Source organism: Suncus etruscus, chromosome 5 (genome assembly GCF_024139225.1).
Source record: "Suncus etruscus isolate mSunEtr1 chromosome 5, mSunEtr1.pri.cur, whole genome shotgun sequence".
Taxonomy (NCBI): domain Eukaryota; kingdom Metazoa; phylum Chordata; class Mammalia; order Eulipotyphla; family Soricidae; genus Suncus; species Suncus etruscus.
Window position 1 is genome coordinate 137070646 of NC_064852.1, and position 14150 is coordinate 137084795.

The 14150-nt window shown below is 35.3% G+C and overlaps 1 non-coding gene and 1 pseudogene across 1 annotated transcript; both read right to left on the reverse strand.

Moving 5' to 3' along the window:
- Window positions 1-4529: 4529 nt before the first annotated feature.
- On the reverse strand, window positions 4530-4641 carry LOC126009907 (U6 spliceosomal RNA). The gene has a single exon (XR_007496075.1). It is a non-coding gene; the product is annotated as a U6 spliceosomal RNA (small nuclear RNA).
- A 6888-nt stretch (window positions 4642-11529) lies between these two features.
- On the reverse strand, window positions 11530-13589 carry LOC126008707 (S-adenosylmethionine decarboxylase proenzyme-like; annotated as a pseudogene).
- Between the last annotated feature and the right edge of the window lie 561 nt (window positions 13590-14150).

A 14150-nucleotide genomic window follows, 5' to 3' on the forward strand; every position in this document is an offset into this window, starting at 1 on the left:
GATAAAGTATCTCATAGTTATAGGCAGCCAAATTAAAAACAAAAATGTTAGTGGGGTGACACTGGGATAACATAATAGAGGAGCAGTAATGACTTGAATCAAGATTATTCTAATGCAAATGTTTTTAAAGGCTAAAGCAAATAATTATATAAAATTATAACCAACTGTAGTCAATAAATTGTTCTATGTTGGGGTAGAGGAAATGTAAAACTGAGAATGATTATGCTATTAAGAAAATTTAACACGGGGCCTGAGAGATAGCATGGAGGTAAGGCATTTGCCTTTCATGCAGGAGGTCATCGGTTTGAATCCCAGTGCCCCATATGGTCCCCATGCCTGCCAGGAGCAATTTCTGAGCCTGGAGCCAGGAATAACCCCTGAGCACTGCTGGGTGTGACCCAAAAACCACACAAAAAAAATAACACAAAATTTATCAATTTAACAAAATTTATTAAGAAAATCTAACACAAAAGAAAATAATGGGAGACATGCTCTATTTGAGGTATCGTTGTGTAGTCTGGTGGAATACCCATGAAACTGAAAAATTAATTGTTTTGATTTGGGGGTACACTTGGTAGCACACAGGGGTTACTCTGCTCTCAGAAATCACTCTTGGCTCAGGGTACTGTAGGGGGTCTGGGGACAGAACCACATTAGTCCTAGGTCAGCCACATGCAATGCAAATGCCCTACCACTGGCACCCAAAATTAATTGTTTAGAAAGACAATAATTGTTTGAAAGGAGTACAGATTTTTCACTACACTTGATAATTATAGCTCATTATTAATTAATTGGTCATTACTCTTTTCATGACAAAACTCATGTTTTATTTCAAGTATCAATCCTTTCTGTCCACTCACTCCAGTCAGTTCTTAGTGGAATTTAATACTGCATAAAGCCTAGATTAAGACATTATTATTATTTTATACTAAATCCATCTAACATAATTCTAAAATATTGCTCTCTAATCTTTTTTTCTTTGTTTCTTTCTGCTTCCTTTCTCCTCCCTCTTTTCTTCACTGCCTCATTTCCTTTCCCTTCCTTGTCCCCTCCCTTATTTTATTCCATTCATCTTGCCCTTGTTTCATTTCTTTCTTTTTTCTTAATTCACTATTTTTCTCCTTTTTCTTTTCTGTTGGTGGGGGCAGACTTGATGGTGCTCAGTTCTCAGGGCTTACTCCTGGCTCTGTGCTCTGGGATCTCTTCTGGTGAGCGCATGGGGTGCTGGGGTTTGAACTCATATTCATCATATCAAATACTAATATTTATAATGTCAAAGGCAAAAGCTATACTATTGCTCTGGTCCCTCTTCCTCTTTTTATAGATGATACAAATATTCTTTACCATTTATTCATTTCTTTTTATTTATTATTTTATGGGGTCCTGACTGTAATAGTGAATTACTAAGAATGGTAAATAGTCTGATATTTTAGACTTGTTTCAAATAATTTTCTTTTCTGTAGCTTCATGGATTATGGATGCTATATAAAATTTCTGAGTCAAGATAAAGGACACTTAGTTTATCAGTTGCAAAAGCCAGAGTATCCTCATGGTTTGTACTGTTTCCCACATTTGTGTCATAGTATGTCATAGAAAGTCAGAGGTCATCAGCATACTCATTGAACTACAATTTAAGAATGAAACTCTAGACTTAAAGAAACTAAAAATGTATACTGGGAAATTAGCATCACAGCTTTAATTCAGGAGGACACTACATATGGCCCAGGGGTCCTCAAACTTTTTAAACAGGGGGCCAGTTCACTGTCCCTCAGACCATTGGAGGGTCTGACTATAGTAAAAACAAAACTTATGAACAAATTCTTATGCACACTGCATATATCTTATTTTGCAATGAAGAAACAAAACAGATACAAATACAATATGTGGCCCGAGGGCCATAGTTTGAGGACCACTGAATGCCATGATGTTAATTTGCAATGTTGTCTAGAAGAATCCACTAAATCATTCTTAAATGCTTTTCAGACTAAGAGAGGCCAGCTCATTTCATAATACTTTAAATGATATCAAAGGCTGTTAAAAATATTGTCACAAAAATATTAACACTTAGATTATAGCACTCAAGGTTAGTATATGTAGTTTTACATGTCTAGGAATTTAAATTCAAAATTCATTGTAGGGATAAAGAAAGAAATATCTATTTGTAAATAAAGAGGAATAGTCTAGTGATCTGATGGAAGGGGAAACTAGTGGAGAAATCTTTAACTAATCAAGAAGCAATGGCTTTTTGTGTCTCATAGATATCAAATAAGATGGAGCTGTTGGCCTCTGTAATTAGATAACAATATGAGTTGAGAAATGAAGCCATGAAATTATCAAGAAGGAATAATATTTCAAAGAAGTTTGGCCCATTGAGAGACAAACATTATCTAGGCACACTGAAGGAAGAATGAGGGAATAGGGGTTTGTTTCTTTTTGAATGACTTCCCCTTTTGAAATAAAAGATCTTATATGTCAGTGTATATGGATATATATCAAATATTTAATCACAGTAAATATGTTTTATATTCCTGCATTCTGACAATTACTTAAATCATGAGGAAAAGCATAGAAATTTCCTACCATTTGAATGAAGTGTAGAGCACAGAAAAAAATAGGTTGTGGGATGAAGTTGATGAATTTAAGTACATTTTTTATAATTCTCAGCTGTGGAATTTTTTGATAGAAACAAAATTTCTTAATTTTTAAAATAAAGTTGATTATAAATAAATCTGGAGTTTGTTAAAAGCATGCAAATTAACGCTCAGGGATGTTTGAAGTGATGGCAATAAGTAATAATTATATTTTTGAAGTATAAACCCTTCAAGTACTTTGTGGGCAAGAACTAAGACCTCAACAGATTTGGTGATGTCAGCTTTTGTAATAGACAATTTGGGATGTGAGTTTTAATGAATATTCCAATTATCTCTTGAATACCACATAAGAGAAGAACAATGTACCCTCTCCCTAGGTCTCCTACATATCATTAAAATCTAGATGAGACAGGGCAGACTTGGTTTGATATGACTATCATTTATTTTCACTCTATTTTTCACAGTAAAATCATTTTATCATTTCAGTCACTGAATAAATATCTTCTTAATTCACAAAGAATAATTTAGTCTTATTTATAGAAGACATTTATAACAATTTTATCAGAATGATAGTAGGAATGCTTTCTGTGCTAGTTTTATGCGTTCTTATAGTGTTTTCTTTTTGTTTTGAAGAGGTCGGGGAATCAAAATGACAATTTAGAGGCCTATGTAGGCACTTGATTTGTATTTTTACAATTTAACATATAAAAGTGATTATATAAAATGAAATTTAATGCATTGTTATGAGGCCTTTATGATATCTCATTTAAAGAATTGCTGCGAATCCTTCAGAGAGCTCTTATTTCCAACTACCAGCCTGTGTCATGCGTACAGCCGTCAGTAGAGTATAGTACTTAGCAACTAATTAAACTAAAAAGACAAATATGAGGCTTTTACACATTTTTAATTTAAAAGCTTCTAAATGTAATTGTTGTTATAGTGCTACCAAAGTACAGTACAGCAGTCTAAATTTTAAGCCTCGTAATCTCATTATCCCAATTAATTTTGTATATGAAAGATATGTCTATGGGTAAAAAGCAATTATTTGCTTTTTAAAACAATTCTTTATTTAAGCATGGTGATTTACAATGTTGTTCATAATACAGCTTTTTCAGGCATTCAAGCATTCAGTGTTTTCTGACATCAATCCAGTAGTTGTTAAATAGTGGGGCTCGCCCCCCAGGGGAAACGCGAAGCTCCGTAAAGGGGGGTGCGTTTGACCTCGACAAACACTGTCATAACAAGCTAAGCCCCGTGTTTATGTCTCTGTATGTCTCTGGAGCTGAGAGTTGCTGTATCCTGCTTCCAACCGGGCTTCGAAAAGCTATGCATTGCAAAACGTGCTCATTGTAACCATTAATCCAGACATCACCTCTAATTAAAAAATCAGCTCAAATTATTTTATATATTTTGGTTTTGCAGGTTAAAGTTTTTTTTTCTAAATAAAGATTCTATTTACAGTCGCGCAGAGGGGTGCGAAAAATGTTTTCTTCTTCCTAGGGGGGCGAGACAAAAAATAGAGAGGCTCTGCACCAATCCCACCACTAGTTTGTCCTTCCCCCCACTCATGTCTCTCACATCCCTTTGCTTGCCCCCATATCAACCACAAAACTACTTCATCTAGCTTGCCAATAAAATGGCCAAGGGAGCTATCAGCAGTTAGATCAATAAATCAATTTGTGATGTTGTTTTATCTCACATTGGAGTTAAGTCATCAGAATATTTACTTAGCTGGTTGGTTTTGGTTGAGCCTTTTGTATTTTTGTTTTTTATTCATGAATTGAGCTTGGTGGGGTCTCTTACACTGTCTTTACCATCAAATATGCTTGTAAGTTACTAGCTTACTGGCTTGTTTGTACTTTGAAAAACAGAGAAGTCATGGCTACACACTCCAGAAGATGAAGTGCTTGGCTATTTCTGTTACAGGGGGTTGGATATAAATATATGGAAAGCTTCATGATTGTGAATGTCATCCTTGTACCAAGAACCATGCTATGCTTCTCAGCTCATCATCTCCAGTTTTAGTATATGTGCTGCCAAAAGTGAGCATTCCCTTTATTTTTTAACATTAAGTATGGTTTGGAATGCCATTTCAATTAAATGAAATTTTAGTGTCATTTTTCTACAATGAATAATCTATTTACTTATGTCAGTAATTTTGACCAAATATGATTTAGGATTTTTAAAAAGTCAAGTTCACAAGACTTGCCAGTTACAATTTCAAATACCTTTATATTCATCTTTGATAATTTTGAAGATAACATTAGAATCAAATGGTTTTGAATCTTACTTGCATTGTTTGTGGGTGCTCTGATACTTTTAGTTAAGTGCAACAGTTCTTTATAAATCACTTTTCACAAGAAGAGAAAGAGAAGTTAGATATTAAACAGTCTTGATGTCTTCAAGGCCTAATTACCACCTCAGATCCTATGATCCTTGAACTAGGTGTCTTAGTGATGATTAGAAGTTTTCTCTCCACCTATTAGAAATGGTTTGGGGTGAGACCTAATGCATGGGTCACAAAATAAAGCAGCTTAACAACTAATCCAGGCCCTTCATTTTACAGAGGAGTGAGCCAGTTTTCAGAAGTAATGGATCATCCATACCGTTACTTGAGGGAAGAGAGAAGTTCAGTACAAAATATCATTATAACTATGCTGTGTTTCGTAGGGATTTGGCTCAGTTTCTAGAGCAGTTGCCTTGCATGCATTAGCCGTAGGTTAGATTCCTGGAATCACATAAAAAGTAATTAAATAAAATTTAAAAAGATGTGGGGCCTGAGAGATAGTGTAAGTGTTAAAGTGCTTGACTTGGATTTTACTGATCCCTGGCACCATATAGGATCTCCTCAGCTCTACTAGGAGTAACTCCTGAGCACAGAGCCACAAATAGCTTCTAAGTATTGGTACTGATGGCTAGTTAGCCCCAAACACAAAATAGATAGATGTGAAAATACATGTGCAACATCCAGGTTAAATTAAAATTAAAGTCAGTTTCTACTTTGGGGGAGGGGATAGGGATATAATGAATCTAGAATTTGATTTATTTCTTTAGAATTAGGTGACTAGAAACACAGAATTCTTTATTGTTCTTTAAGATGTTTACTTCATGTGAGTCAGTGTATAGTATGTACAAGGAGCAAATACTAGTGTGTGTAATAAAGTATATGGTGGCATCAAATCTTGGTATGTTTATTGGGTATTTTAAAATCCCACAATTAAAATTTTCTAATAGTTCATCTTAAAATTGTTTCTTTATTAACACTAAGACTCCTTCTGAAGAAAATAAGATTACTCTAGGTTTCCCATAGCATATACTTCAAAGTACTTAAACCTTATCAAAAGCTGAAAGAACACAATTCAGGATCTAGAACTGTTTTCCCTGTGCCAAAATTTCAGATACTCTCCCTGAGAAATCTCATTCATCAACATTTTTGCATTTACAATTGATCTCTATACTCTTTAGGAATACTTGTTTTGAACACAGCAAATGGGCAGCAGCAAGTTAAATATTAAACACTATTTAAATCAGGACAAACATATAATAATGCATTATTTAGAACGAAGATAAGCTGATATTCAAATCAGAAAGAAGGTTACTGCCCCGCGCTGATCATCCTCTCCAAACTTAGGGCAGGTACCCATTCTGTATAATGAAGTCAGACTTTGGCAGAAAGAATTTGCATCCAGGATAGGGAAAAAGTGACACATCATCTGTTTTTCAGCATAACCACTTTGTGCTGGTTTGATCCCTTTAGCATGCAGCATGAGATTAACTATGCTGTCCTCCATATATGCATATTTCAGATGTAACCTTTTCTGGGAATTCCTTCATCAAGGAGTCACAGAGGTATCTCCCATTTGGTTCCAAACTCATGACCCTTCGACTGTGACAGTGCACAGGGTTTAGTAGCGGACCTTTCATATCCTATTTGGCCCATCGCTTGACTGGGTAAAAGAGTGCTAATCAGAATTTACAATCTGTCCTGAAGTTGGGACCTGTCAACATTGCTAAGCATAGGTGGGGAACCCAAGAGGCATAATCGTTATGGTTTGGTGCTCACCATGGTTTTCAATCAGTTTCTGACCTACCCCAGGTGGTAAAATAGTTCTCTTCCCAGCTTTATTTTATTAAATTGAGTGTTTTGCCTTTGTTTGCAGCTCTCTATGTCCAAATCATAACAATAATAGTGGGATGATGGATGTGATTATTGCTTGTCTTTCTTAGTTGGATATTTACATTAACTTTAAGATAATAGAATTAGTTTATTACTCAAGGTGTTTAGATGGCTATAAAAACTAAATATAGTCAAGGGGCCAGAGCCGTGGCACAAGCTGTAGGGTGTTTTCCTTTCATGCGCTAACCAAGGATAGACTGCGGTTTGATCCCCAGGGTCCTTATGGTCCTCGAAAGCCAGGAGCTATTTCTGAGTGTGTAGCCAGGAGTAACCCCTTGAGCCACCACATGGTGTGGCCCCAAAACCAAAAACAAACAAACAAGCAAACAAAACTAAAAAAAACAAAACAAAACAAACAAACAAAAACACCTAAATTTAATCAAAAGAACTTTGGCTCTATAACATGGTATCCTAGGTGATAATTCATGACTGCTACCTTTAAAAATAGTAATAGTTGTTGATATTTCCCAAAACAATTGATATTTTGTGATTAATCTTGTGTCTTTGGGAGCACTCTCTCTTCAATCTCTCTCTATGCACTTGCTCTCTCACTCTCCTCCCTCTCTTTCTCTTTATTTCCTATTACAGGAGAATTTATATTATTATGAATTTCTATTGTCTCTTTGGGATAATTTTTTGTTGATTTTGGGGCCACCTTTGCTCTATGTTCAGTGACCATTTCTTCTTGTTTTATTTGTTTCTTGGGCCACACCTAGTGACGCTCAGAGGTTACTTCTGGCTAGGCGCTCAGAAATCGCTCCTGGCTTGGGGGACCATATGGAACGCCAGGAATCAAACTGTTGTTCGTCCTAGGTCAGCTGCATGCAAGGCAAATGCCCTATTGCTGTGCCACTGCTCCCACCCCTCAGTGACTATTTCTGATAAACCTGGAAGACCATATGGAGTTTTAAAAATCAAACCTAAGTCATTCATGTGCACATTCCTCCCTCTTTCTCTCTCTTAGTTTAGCACCATGAATTATTTCTTTTTCTCCTTCCATAAAAATTATGAAGCATTGGGCTGGAGAGATAGCATGGAGGTAGGGCTTTTGCCTTGCCTGCAAAAGTAGTATTTTCAAATCCAGGGTATCTTATATGGTGGTCCCCCAAGCCTGCCAGGAGCGATTTCTGAGAGTAAAGTCCTGAGCGCTTCTAGGTATGATCCAAAAACAAAAAAATAAAAATAGAAAAAATTATGAAGCATTTGTAAACTTCTAACTCTATTAAGACCAAAAACTTGAGAGACATTGTTGGTGGGAAGGTTTCACTAGTTAAGAGGGTGGTGTTCTTTTTATGACTGAAACCAAACTCAATCATGCATGTAATATTTTTATTATCAATTTTTTTAAAAATCAAAAAAATGAAATTCAAATTACATAAAAAATAAACAGATTATAGCTATTAATTTTATCTTTCTTTCTTTTTTTAATTTTATCTTTCTTATTAAAGAAATTCAGTTTCTTAAAATACAAAGATCAGGGGCCGGAAAGATAGCATGAAGATAAGGCCTTGTATGCGGGAAGGATGGTGGTTCGAATCCTGGCATCCCATATGGTCCCTGAGCCTGCCAGGAGTGATTTCTGAGGTGTAGAGCCAGGAGTAATCCCTGATGCTGCCGGGTGTGACCCCAAAAAACCAAAAAATAAAACAAAAAAAACAAAAACCATTATTTGGAACAGTGAGAAAATTTAATAACCTATAGGAAAGGGATTCAATATACCCTGAGATAGGAGTTAATGAAGAAGACTGAAGAATAGCAATTTGAAAAGGTTAAATATTGGCTATCATGTCACTTTAAACTTGCTTGATTGATTTATAGCTAGATTTTTCAAACATAAATAACCATAGAAAATATGAAATTATCTCTTCATGAAGTATTTTATTGATATTAATTAATAAAATAATGGAACATTTATTAATCAAAGAAGTTATAAAATGATGAATTTTATTACTATTAGGTTGCATCTTGAAGTTGTTTATAAGATACAACTGAATAGTAAATACACTTGATATATTTTAAGAAGTACTTGTATTTGTAACATGATATTTTATGGACACTAAGATAGTGTGAACTATTTTGTTTATTGATATAATATGCAGAACTCTGCAAATTTCACTGTAAAAATATCTGATATATACTCTCTGTGAATTTAGATAAATTCTAAAATTTACACTATAACATAGAAAATAGTGTTTTGAGAGATGGATTTGCAAATTTATTTATTTTTATAATGGCATCATGATTTACAGTTATTTATAGTAAATTTTTCAGGTATATATGTTCCAAAACTTGTACTACCACCTGTTCAAGTTCCTTTCACCAATACCTCTAGATTTCTACCAGCCCAATAGCCTAAATTCTTGGCAAGCTCACTTTTTGTTTTGGGGACCACACCCAGTGACATTGAGGGGGGTTACTCCTGGCTATTTGCCAATAAATCTATCCTAGCTTGGGGGACCCATATAGGATTGCTGGGGGATAGAACTTCAGTCCAGTCCATCCAAGTTAGCATGTGCAAGGCAAATGGCCCTACCAGTTGCATCACCACTCAGGCCCCAGGTAAGCTCATTTTTGAATTTGATGATTTAGTTTGGGTCTCATGCTTATAGTGTTGTTGACTTGTGATTATATACATAGATCACAATGACCTCACACTTAATTTTATTTAACAGTTACATGACTTTTCCTGATGTTGGGCAGACAAGAAGTAGTTTGTGTGTGTGTATGTGTGTGTGTGTCTGTGTGTGTATTGAATTTTTTTTTCTGAAATAGAAAGATGAAGACAAACAAATACATAGGAAACTGAGTGTTATCTAATCTTTTGTCTCAGTGCTATGAAGTTATTGTTGTACTCTGTGAACATGAGAAAAGTGTTTTATAAAAGCTCTAATTCCTCACCTATAAAAATATTAATCGTCAGTTCTTACAATGATTAATGAATAGACAAAAGCAAAGTTTAATTTATCCTTTCTCTCAACAACAATTTAAGTTCAAAGGGGAGGCTTTTTTCCATAACATATCAGGTTTTTGTAGCAATCCATTAAGAAACTTAGCATTTATTAATGTATTGGAATTAATTTTATTGAGTCATTGGCTGAACTACTCTGGGAGTAATAATCACAAAAATCATTAATAACCATAGTTCATTTTTTGAAGGGCCAAAAAGATAGTTACAGTGGAAAAACACTTGCTGTGCAAACAGCCAACTGTTTTAGTTTCAAGCACCGAATATGGTCCCCAAAACTATTGCACAGAGGGGGGAGGGGGGGAGTAAGAACCAGAGTAAGCCAAGAGTATGCCAGAGAACTGCAAAAAGAAAAACAAGAAAAAATTCTAAAACTTAAATCAAAATAAACAAAAACAACACACCAAAGCAAACATCAACAAAAAGAGCAGAAAAAGTTTAGGGGTTATAGCTTAGAATACCATATCAGTGTGAGATGCTGAATTCCATCTCTGTCATTAAAAATAAGTAGATAAATAGAAAGAATTGTATTTTAAAGATTAACATAAAGAAAATTTGGTGTTTGGAAAGGGGCTGATATAGTTACGATGTGTGGCCCATAATATTTGCCTCATCCACAAAATTCCTCAGTGCTTAAGAAAGCAATTGTGATTGATTTTACTTACATTTCCTTTCTCTGAAAGAGAAAACAGGAGATTATGGAAAGAAAATTTGAGATTATGAAGAGTAATCTTTTGAAAAAGATTAGATCTAAGATCATACCTTTATCATCCTACTTTCTTAGACTAAGCAATACTTATTAATCTTAAACTGATCAATTTCTTTTTCTTCTTTTTTTTTTTTTTTGGTTTTTTTTTGGGTCACACCTGGTGACTCTCAGGGGTTCCCGGTTATGTGCTCAGAAATTACTCCTGGCTCAGGGAACCATATGAGACGCCAGGGATCAAAGCAAGGTCAGTCTTGAGTTAGCTACATGCAAGGCAAATGCCCTACTGCTCTTCTATCGCTCTGGCCCCTATCATTTTGTATAACGTAATTTATTATAACTTTCGTTTTTTAAAACAAGTGTATTGGCTTTAATTGAAGTGGAGGAGGAAAAAGTGGTGGGAGAAAAAGAAGTTAAAGAAATTAAATATGAGAAGCATAGTTACAACAGCAATACACACTAGACGACAATCATTTCCTTAAGAGGATTTGACTCATGGAAGAAAACTTTTAAATTGTTGTTGCTAAAATTATCTGTTTGAAGTAGAAATTAGCTTCAATAATATTAGTAGAGAATATGTTTTATAATGTGGAAGTAACTATGTAAAAATCCTGGCAGCTTACTAGAACAGTCCTAGACAGACTGAGGCCAACACCTAGTGAGAACAAAAGCCTTATCTGTGGGGATTTTGGATGATACCAAAAGATATATTACACTGTACATAAACCGAATTAAATTGGTTTCATAAGTGTTATAATGTTTTATATAGTAAAAGAATATTTTTACATGCACTTCAATTTCACAGCAGTAGATACTTAAATACAGAAGAAAGCATTCAAGCAAGATAGCTAACTCCTTAATATAATAATGTATACAATTCAATGTGATTACACTATCCTTCTATTTAGGCCTTTCTGTAACTGTAAGGTGGTGGTTATTGAAAACATGGCCCCTTGTATCAACATCTAAAATTCAGCCACCACCTTCTATGTGTGTTCTCTTTATGCAATTTTTTCTTCATTTTCTTTAATCAATTCTGCTGTTCCTGCTTTCTAGCAGGAACTGGTAAAAAAAACTGGTAAAAATAAAATTAAAACATAACACTCTGGCAATCAAGATGTTTAACACCTTCAATCTTCCGGGGCTAAGAAAGCACTGTGCAACATTTATAACTTTGATTTACAGATAGAATGGTCACAAATTTCCCTGGCTTGAAGACTTCCACCATTTTTCTAATCAGGTCATCATAAGAGATCTAAGTTAAGATTTTTCAAAGCTAACATAAGAGAATTCTGGTTCTGGAATTATGTGTTAGTCCAGTAAGTTCCAGTCAATTTCATTCTATTCATTCAATAACTACAAGGATGAATAGTGTAGCATCAATGACAGAATCTGGTACCAGGTCACAAATTTCATCTCACGAATGGACTATTATTTTATCACTAATACTTGAGAGGTGTTTTTGTTTTGTTTTGTTTTGTTTTGTTGGGGGGGGCACACCTGGTGGCAATCAGAGTTACTCCTGGTTCTGTGCTCAGAAGTCTATCCTAGCAGGCTCCAGAGACAATATGGAATGCTGAGAATCAAACCCAGGTCTATCCTGTGTAGGCAACTTGTAAGGCAAAAGTCTTACCGCTGTGCTATCTCTCTGACCCCTTACTTGGGAGTTTTTAAATGTTATAATAAACCTAAAATTGTCCATAGAATTAAAGGAGTATATTGGACCATCCTTAACATATATTGACATCATTTGCAGTACTACCATCTTTCATGTAGAACTGATCCATAACTGCTGGGGTCAAGTTCACTCACCAAAAATTCCAGGATTTGAACTGGTTGATTGATTACCAGAATCTCCGGGGAATCCAAAGTATATAAGTACTAACAGTTAGAATCCATATGTCCCATACAATATGCTGCTCCATTTGGTAAAATTTAATTTAGAAATTCTATTTCTTGAGAAGGGCGCAGAAGCCACCTTGGGCCATGGTGTTTCCAGCCTCCTGAGACTGGATTTCATCAGCGTTCCTGCTGGCGATCTTGCCTGCTTCAGAGGTGGGTTGGGACAAACACACACTGATTCCTGCTGGTTTCTGCCGGGAGTCAGAGGGCGCAGAAGTCATCTTGGGCCATTGTGTTTCCAGCTGCCTGAGACTGGATTTCATCAGCATTCCTGCCAGCGATCCTGCCTAAACTGGAAATTGAGCTCCCATTCGACCCAGCTATTCCACTCCTAGGGATATACCCTAGGAACACAAGAATACAATACAAAAATCCCTTCCTCACACCTATATTTATTGCAGCACTATTCACAATAGCCAGGCTCTGGAAACAGCCAAGATGCCCTTCAACAGATGAATGACTAAAGAAACTGTGGTACATATACACAATGAAATATTATGCAGCCGTCAGGAGAGATGAAGTCATGAAATTTTCCTATACATGGATGTACATGGAATCTATCATGCTGAGTGAAATAAGTCAGAGGAAGAGAGATAGACGCAGAATAGTCTCACTCATCTATGGGTTTTAAGAAAAATAAAAGTCATTTTTGCAACAATCCTGAGACAATGAGTGGAGGGCTGGAACTTCCAGCTCACTTCATGAAGCTCACCACAAAGAGTGGTGAGTGCAGTTATAGAAATAACTACACTGAGAACTAACATAACCATGTAAATAAATGAGGGAACTGGAAAGCCTGTCTAGGTGGGGTGGGGTGGGATGGAAGGAGGGGATGGTGGTGGGAATGTTGCACTGGTGAAGGAGGGTGTTCTTTACATGACTGAAACCTAATCACAATCATATTTGTAATTAAGATGTTTAAATAAAAAATAAGCTATATTTAGAACAGGGAAAACATAATTACAATAAAAAAAGAAATTCTAGTTCTACCTAGAAATTCCGGTATGGTTACCCTTGGTGAAAAGGCTTTATAAAATTCTTATGAGAATGAAATAAGCTATAAATTGAGTCAAACCCACTGTAATCCCTTGCAAGTTTCAACAGGGGACCCAGTGCTTTGAGCAAGAGAGTGGTACCACATTATCTTCAGGAAGAAATATCTCTTGGAGACAAACATTGCTACTCTAACTGAGTACATAAGTTTCCTGCTTGTCAATTTTTTGTCACACTTAGGAATGAACATTGGACATCCTTATAAAATTCACTAAAACCAAAGAAGTCAACTTTTGTCAAAACCTTTGCTGTCTGAGGAACTTAATCCCTAAGTATCCCAATTTTATGTTGTTATCTGTCTCTGGTTGTCCTATATTGTTGATTTTGGACTCTTTAGACATGAAGTTATAATGACATAATGGAAGGGGGTTTGGTTCTAAATCTAGAGAGCAATTTGCCATATTTTTAGTTTGGGAATATTATTTTATCACTAATACTTGTGAGTTTTTAAATGTTATAGTATACCTAAAATTGCCTTGAGGCTTAAAGGAGCATGTTGGATATAAAATAAATCATCCTGTATCCTCCTTGTTGTTTGTAGATTTTACAAATAATTAAGCAAGATTTAGAATTTTAAGGGAAAAGGTAATAAGAATCTTATCAATAATATAATATGTCTTCTATGGATAGGAGAGAACAAGAAAAGTGAATCCACTCAGATGGTTCCAGAGGCTACTTTTAAGAATAGTTGGCTAGAAGAGAGAAAAAAAAAGGAAAATAAAAGGAAGGCCAATTATGGTGATTACTAAAGGAAAA